This window comes from Triturus cristatus, chromosome 2_2 (genome assembly GCF_964204655.1).
Source record: "Triturus cristatus chromosome 2_2, aTriCri1.1, whole genome shotgun sequence".
Lineage (NCBI taxonomy): Eukaryota > Metazoa > Chordata > Amphibia > Caudata > Salamandridae > Triturus > Triturus cristatus.
This window is the reverse complement of record NC_140582.1, coordinates 456351484-456358353: the sequence shown is the minus strand read 5'-3', so window position 1 is coordinate 456358353 and position 6870 is coordinate 456351484. Positions and strand designations below refer to the sequence as shown.

The 6870-nt window shown below is 43.5% G+C and overlaps 1 long non-coding RNA gene across 1 annotated transcript in view; it reads right to left on the bottom strand.

The window, feature by feature from the left end:
• Nucleotides 1-518: 518 nt before the first annotated feature.
• The window catches only part of LOC146862350 (uncharacterized), a 196599-nt gene continuing 190247 nt past the window's right edge, over nt 519-6870 (bottom strand). Inside the window, exon 3 of the long non-coding RNA XR_014978425.1 lies at nt 519-734. This is a non-coding gene — a long non-coding RNA (uncharacterized LOC146862350). The remainder of the gene's footprint in view (nt 735-6870) is intronic.

Here is a 6870-nt window from a genome sequence, read left to right as displayed (position 1 = left end):
ATTTGGACAAAGAATCAAATGGTGCACTAATCCATGTGTAAAAACTCGATTTGAGAGAAAAAAGTGAAAAAGAAAAACCCTTACAAAAAAATATCCGGCAGATGATGGAACTCATCCAGCTTAATCTATTAAGGTGTATGAGCAATATGTTCCAACAGTCTCCAAGAGGAAGTCATTGATATTGTCAGAAAAGAGAGTAGCCATCCATTCTAGCAAAGAAAATGAACATACATGTTCATCAACAATGGGAGCTTCTCGCACCATCAGTGGACAACTTGCGTGTTCCTCAAGAGAACTTTGTTTTAGGAAATCATGTGCAGCTGCACAGACATCCCATTCCGCTAAAACTCCAAGCGCAGCAGCGCAGGCCATAATCCCAACACCAGAACATTCCAGCTCATGCGCCACTAGAGGCCTCATTAGCAGGTCATAATCCGGGGCAGGAGACACCGTATTGGAGAGGCAAAGATCCAATGCCCATTCAAACGAAAATTCCAGGCAGTGGAAGACTGGTTGCACGCAAGTGAAATAACCAAAACGAAAAGATAATCCATAAGCCACACTCAGAGTGGCCAGTGGTAAAGTACTGTAGCATTCAAGCATACGACTATAAAGCAGCAGCAGCCGGTCTCGGATGGTTGGTGCCACAGGAGAAGCATCCGTTTCGGAGTAAGCAAATTAACAGCAGAATCCCAGCGGATAGGGCAAGTAATAACGGCAATCCACCGAAGACGCTGGAAAAAAAAGAATGGATAAATGCTGGTATCACACCAAATATAGTTTGAAAAGAGGTCACAAGGCCAGAGAAAAAAATGGGCAATGCCTGTAGTGTTAGAAGCACTGAAGATAGTGTGAATTAATGCACCGAAATGTAGTGGGAGATTGGTATTAACAAGCGCATGTACCTCTGTACGGGTGTTAGCCACGTGAAGGACGAATGTCTCATGGGCAGATGTGAGAGCAACTTCTTTTTGGGACAATAATGCTCTTATTCTGCTCAATTTGTTGAACTCTGCCTTCAAGGTCGGAATGGAAGGCCAAATCGAGATGACAAGCCTCCCATGTGGGTGTGGAAAAAGCACATTTTTACAGCAAACCACATGTTGTGAGACTATACAATATAACGGATGCCATTAAGCATGCCACAGCAATCTTCATTATTTAGCTAATAGCTACAGTTTGCTAGCAGGCTAAACGTAGGTGTAATAGCTGGTACTGGATGACCCTTCAAAACACACGCCAAATTTGGTGCTGTTAAATTACATGCACCATGCAATTGTATATTCTTACACACAAGAGAATGATCAGCCAAGGAATCACATGATTCCCCAGTGAGGTACACCTCTTTGTCATCCCGTAAGCATCTGTATGTGAATGGTAAAGGCTACACCTCGTGAAAAAAATGCACTACCTAAAGGTTCATAGCGGCTCAAGGGATAATGTTTCATACATAAACTAAATTTAAACAAGGAAAATGGCAGAGTTATTACCCCATGGATGAGCCACACTGTTGAATTAGTTTCAGCAACAGAAAATGGCAAAGGTTCTATTTTTTCAATATGTAACAAAGTGTATGTGGAATCCTTCATGGACATAAACTGTTGTTTATCTGTCAAGTTAAATGGCGTAAATAACAATGACGTGTTCATGTAATCCCATGGAACTTTCCCCATCTTCAAAGTTTGCAATGTCCATGCAAACTGCATAATTGAACGCAATTGATTTTGAACGTGATACAAAACAGACACTTCATCATGAACAATATCCACAACAGATGAAACAATATTGTCTAATGTCAAGGGACATCTGCTGGATCCGATTTTTACCAACACTCACATCCGGGTGGAGGATCCCCACCCGCTTCCTTGGACTGACCACCACCTAATTTCATTCTCCTGGTCGTCCTCCACGAGCAGGAAGGTGGAAAACCACACTAGAATTTTGAACAGGAGCTGGTCAAATATTCCTATGGAGAAATGGGCCGCTATTCTCAAAGAAACTTGCCCCCGACTAGAAGTCGACCCTGAATTGGCAAACGTGCAATTTAATCACTGGATTAAAAATACACTGGACGTGCTAGCCCCTATAAAACTCAGGGACATAAAAAAGGGTCCTAAAAAAGTTGCATGGTATACCACGGAGCTCAGAGAGCAAAAACTGAACTGTAAGCAACTTGAGAGACAGTGGAGGAAAGATTTTTCACTTGAGAAAAAGAAAGTCTATCGCGAGGCGCTAAAACTGTATAAAGTAGAGATTATCAAAACACAATCCAAGTACTATGAGGCAAAAATGTTATCAGCACCTAATATCCTAAGAGAAATTTAAAAATGTTTTAAAATCTTGATTACCCCTCCATGCACCACAGCGAGTCCTACTGACTTACAAGGACGCTGTAATAATATAGCAGAGTTCTTCCAGGATAAAGTACAGGCGATTTACTCAGCCTTTCCAGCAGTGGATAACTCCGCCTATGATCCTCAGATGGAAGAACAAAGAGACCTTCTAGAACGGAGTTTGGAATCTTTTCTGCCCCTGGACTCTGACAAAGTGGTCTCTTTACTTAACAAACTTAAATCGGGCTCACCTAAAGATCAGGCACCCCCCACGGTGTTGTGTAAGGTTGCCCTAGAAGTAGCCCCCATCATCGCAACACTTATTAATTCCTCACTGGCAGCAGGTAGGGTTCCTTCACTGTGGAAGGAAGCGATGGTGAAGGCCCTGCTGAAAAAGCCAGGATCAGACCCGGAAGTAATGGCCAACTACCGACCAATTTCCCTGCTCCCGGGAATAGCCAAAATAGCGGAGAAATATATCAACACTATTCGCTCCTCCTATTTGGAGGAGCATGACTGTTTCTGACACAGACCGGCTTTAGATCTCTTCAGGGCACTGAAACGGCCCTGATTGCGGTAGTGGAGGAGGCAAGAAAAATCATGGACTCATGAGGATCAGCTGCAATAATCCTCCTTGATCTTAGTGCGGCTTTAGATACCGTTAACCATCGAATCCTTATCTCTAGGTGTCATGAGATGGGGGTGACCGGAACCGCACTGAGATGGATAGTTTCCTTTTTGGAAGGACGCACATTCCAGGTTTTTGAGGATAACGTGACTTCCAAGAATGTGCCGTTGAAGAGTGGAGTGTCTCAAGGCTCTTCATTAAGCCCCACTCTTTTTAATATTTATATGAGTCCTTTAGCTAAAATAGTGGAGGTGTTTGGCATACAAATTGTCACGTATGCCGACGACACCCAGTTGATAGTCTCCCTCAAAGACCCAGGACAGCCGGGAAGTAATCTCTCTAGATGTCTTGAGGAAATATCAGTCTGGATGAAACAGTCCTGCCTTCAGTTAAATGGAGCAAAAACAGATCTTATGCTGTTGGGTAGGCATTTGACCCCAAACCTGCTTCTGGCATGGCCCAGTTGTATGGGAAACCCGCCTACTCCTAAAAATCATATTAAGAGCTTAGGAGTGTGGCTGGATGCCAAACTAGACATGAAGATACAGGCTAAAAAGGTAGCTGGGTGCTGTTTCGGGATACTGAAAACAGCGCGAAAGATCCTGCCTCTTCTCCCGTTTCATGCGAAAAAACTGCTTTTCCAAGCATTAATTCTGTCGCGTCTGGATTATGCTACTGCCCTCTTTTTGGGAGTCCCTCAAGCCACAATAAGCATACTTCAGAAGGTCCAGAACTGTGCGGCAAGAATTCTCCTGCAAATTCCGCGGAGAGAATCACCGAGAGGAGCAATTAGACAGCTGCATTGGCTTCCTATTGCAGAAAGGATCAAATTCAAGGCCCTCTGTGTTATGCACAAGATCATGGCTGCTAAGGGTTCACTAATCCTTCGTAGGATAGTTTCCCCATACTGTCCTAGAAGGTCCCTTCGTTCTGGAAATAAACGCCTGGCCATGGTTCCTAGAATTTTCAGATCCAGAAGTGGAGGCCGCTGTTTCTCCCATGTTGCCTCCAAGGCGTGGAACACCCTCCCAGACTCTATCCGTCTGGAGGAGGAATATCTTCCCTTTCGGAGACTTTTGAAGACGCATCTCTTTCCAACTGTCTAATCAGGCTGCTCTTCTGCTGTATTGGTTCTTAGCGCTGGGAGGCCTTAGGGTAGCCATGCGCTTTATAAATGCTTTTTTCATTTCATTTTTCATAATGTGTAAATACAGGAAGAAAGAGTGTTAATACTATTATCAACAACAGCAAGCACTTTTTCTCAATTAGCTTGGTCTATTGCCCTTAGACGCAAAGCAGCTTCAATATGGGACAGCTTCCAGATTTCCTTGTAAGTGGCATAAATACATCTTTTTGATCTAGGACCAGCAGGCCCTTTTATAAAATCTGTCAAGTTAACGTCACTTGACAACAATGACAAATAGCGTTTAACTGACGTAAGGGTCAAGTGTTGCAACCAATTTTGACATCATTTTCCTACTGAATAGGTAGTACCCGTATGGGAGTCAGAAAAACGTGGATCAGGTCTATCCTGAATGTATCCTGGGGCCTTGCCTAGAAAACGGCGCTGGCAAGAATCTGAACTTGTTTGCCAAACCAACCAACCCTGGGTGTCCAGGCTAGAGATATTAAAAGTATTATTGGTAAGCAACAATTGTAAATCATCAATGGCCAAATCAGTATGATTAATCCAGTTCTCATAAGGAGCCAGTGTAGGTATTTTAGGTACATTCATTTGTTTCGCAGTGGCTAAACCTAAACAGGTTGTTTGATACATCGAACTATTCAAAAATAGGATTTGTTTTGGGATAAGGCACGCACGAAGCAAAGCTTCAGAGCCTTGTACCTGCCAGAATTTAGAACCCCAAACAGACTTAAGATCTACTGTATCCTTCCACAGCTCATAGCCACCCACTGCCAGTTGATTAATAAAGAATTTGGAATACACCAATTTAGTGTGGGTGAGCATGACTTTAGAATTGGACGTAGTATTCAATTTAAAAGAAATGAATCCGGATTGGATTTATTGAAATCAGTGAAATATACACATTTTTTCAAAAGAGTTTTCGAACTGCCTCCAATGGGAGCCGGGCAATGGTCCCATTGTGTGTAATTAAAACATTTCTAAATGTATTAGCTTTATGCAGGTAATGACGGCCATAATGCTGGAAGCAAAATTAATCAGCATAATTTGCAGTATTTAAATACAAATCCTCAGCATCAAATGCAGCATAATACTTTTAATCAGAAAATAAAGATTGAACGGCTCGTACGTCCCAATCATCAGAGCGTATGTTATGTTTCACTACATCCCCCATAGAAACATGAAGTACATTTGGAACATTAACCACCTCGGTGGGGCCATGAATTTGGAAGTTTACTGCATCCCACACTATTCCATCCGTAACTGGCCAGGCAGTGATGTTGACAAAAGTCTGGTCTCTTTTCATGATGTTAGATGAGGAGTGCGGCGTTAAAGTTCCATCAATTACTTTTACTGCAGAGCGTTCAGTGAGGTAGTGACCATTTATTAAAAAGAAGAAAAACGTCACAAATCCAATCAACATGAACAAAAAAATGGCAATGACCACCACCCAAATGTATGTCCAAGGAGGAACCAAATAATTTCTTTTAAACCAGGTGACAAAAACAGAACATTTGGATGGGGGACTTGATGATGTGGAGTTAGTGTAAAAAAAAAAAAAAGAAAAACTTGACTGGTTAAGGGTGTTGTCTTGTGAACCAGGCAATGACTCCTTAGTGGGATACGCATATTCAGTTTCTTCAAAAAAGACTACAAGCCGGAGGGTTTAGCAAAGGATCTGTAACAGCGGTCATCTCTATGGCAGTGTCAGGTGTGATGTTGTTGGAATTTGCCAAAACTGTATTCCTTGATATTGTTGGACAGGAAGCAGCAGGTGGATTTAGGCCCAGATCTCTGTACTGGGGTGAATGTATGACATTGTTCTGCAATCTGTCCATCAACTGTTGTTTTTGCATTTGTCACCCGAGTGGGAAGGGTATGTCCAGACGTGGGTCCCGTGCTCTCCAGGCTACTGGAATCAAGCTATCCTGGCTGAAGAGGGGTGAAACCCCGAAACCAGTCCTAGGATGCTTGTTTCCAGTCCAGGAAGGACCTGGCTTGGCAGTTCGGGCTGGACTGTTCCCATGAGGCACAGGGTCAAGACTGATTTGCATATGGCTGGGTTCAAACTGGAATGGCATGGTGAGCAAAAAAATGATGAATTTAGGCCCAGATCTCTACTGGGGTGAATGTATGGCATTGTTCTGCATTCTGTCCATCAACTGTTGTTTTTGCAGGAAGCAGCAGGTGTCATACTATGTAGTATCGGCCAGGCGTTGTAGTTTGACGTTGTCCACTGAGATGTATCTGGTATCTTTGCGACCAGGAAGCGGTGGTAAAATGACTGCACGAGTACCCTTCACGCCAAGCACTGGGACAGGTGCATGATAAGAGGGGCCAAACTCTTTCTTGTTCTCCACCTTCTCACAGACCAGATCCCAGGTCTCCGATCTTGGGTAGCCAGCCGACTACTGGAATCTGCAGAGCCTCTTCAGCGGCGGAGGGTAAATGTTTCTTTGCAAGACCGTCTCGAGTCTCTTGTAGTTTCTGTAACACATCAGAATGATTATCGACGTCAAAGGTTGCGGCTGTCACCGCCATGTCTAGACCATCAAGGTCCGGGGCAAACATTTTCATGCCAAAGAGCATTTTGTATGGGGTCCGCCCACCCAGAGATCTTCTAGGGAGATTATTTAGTGCACATTGTACGCTATACAAATGGGCGAACCAGTTCCTGCCAGAACCTATAACTCTAGCTGTCAAGGATTGCTTTAAGTCATGGTTCATTCGCTCCACAACTGAATTGCCTGCAGGCCTGTATGGAG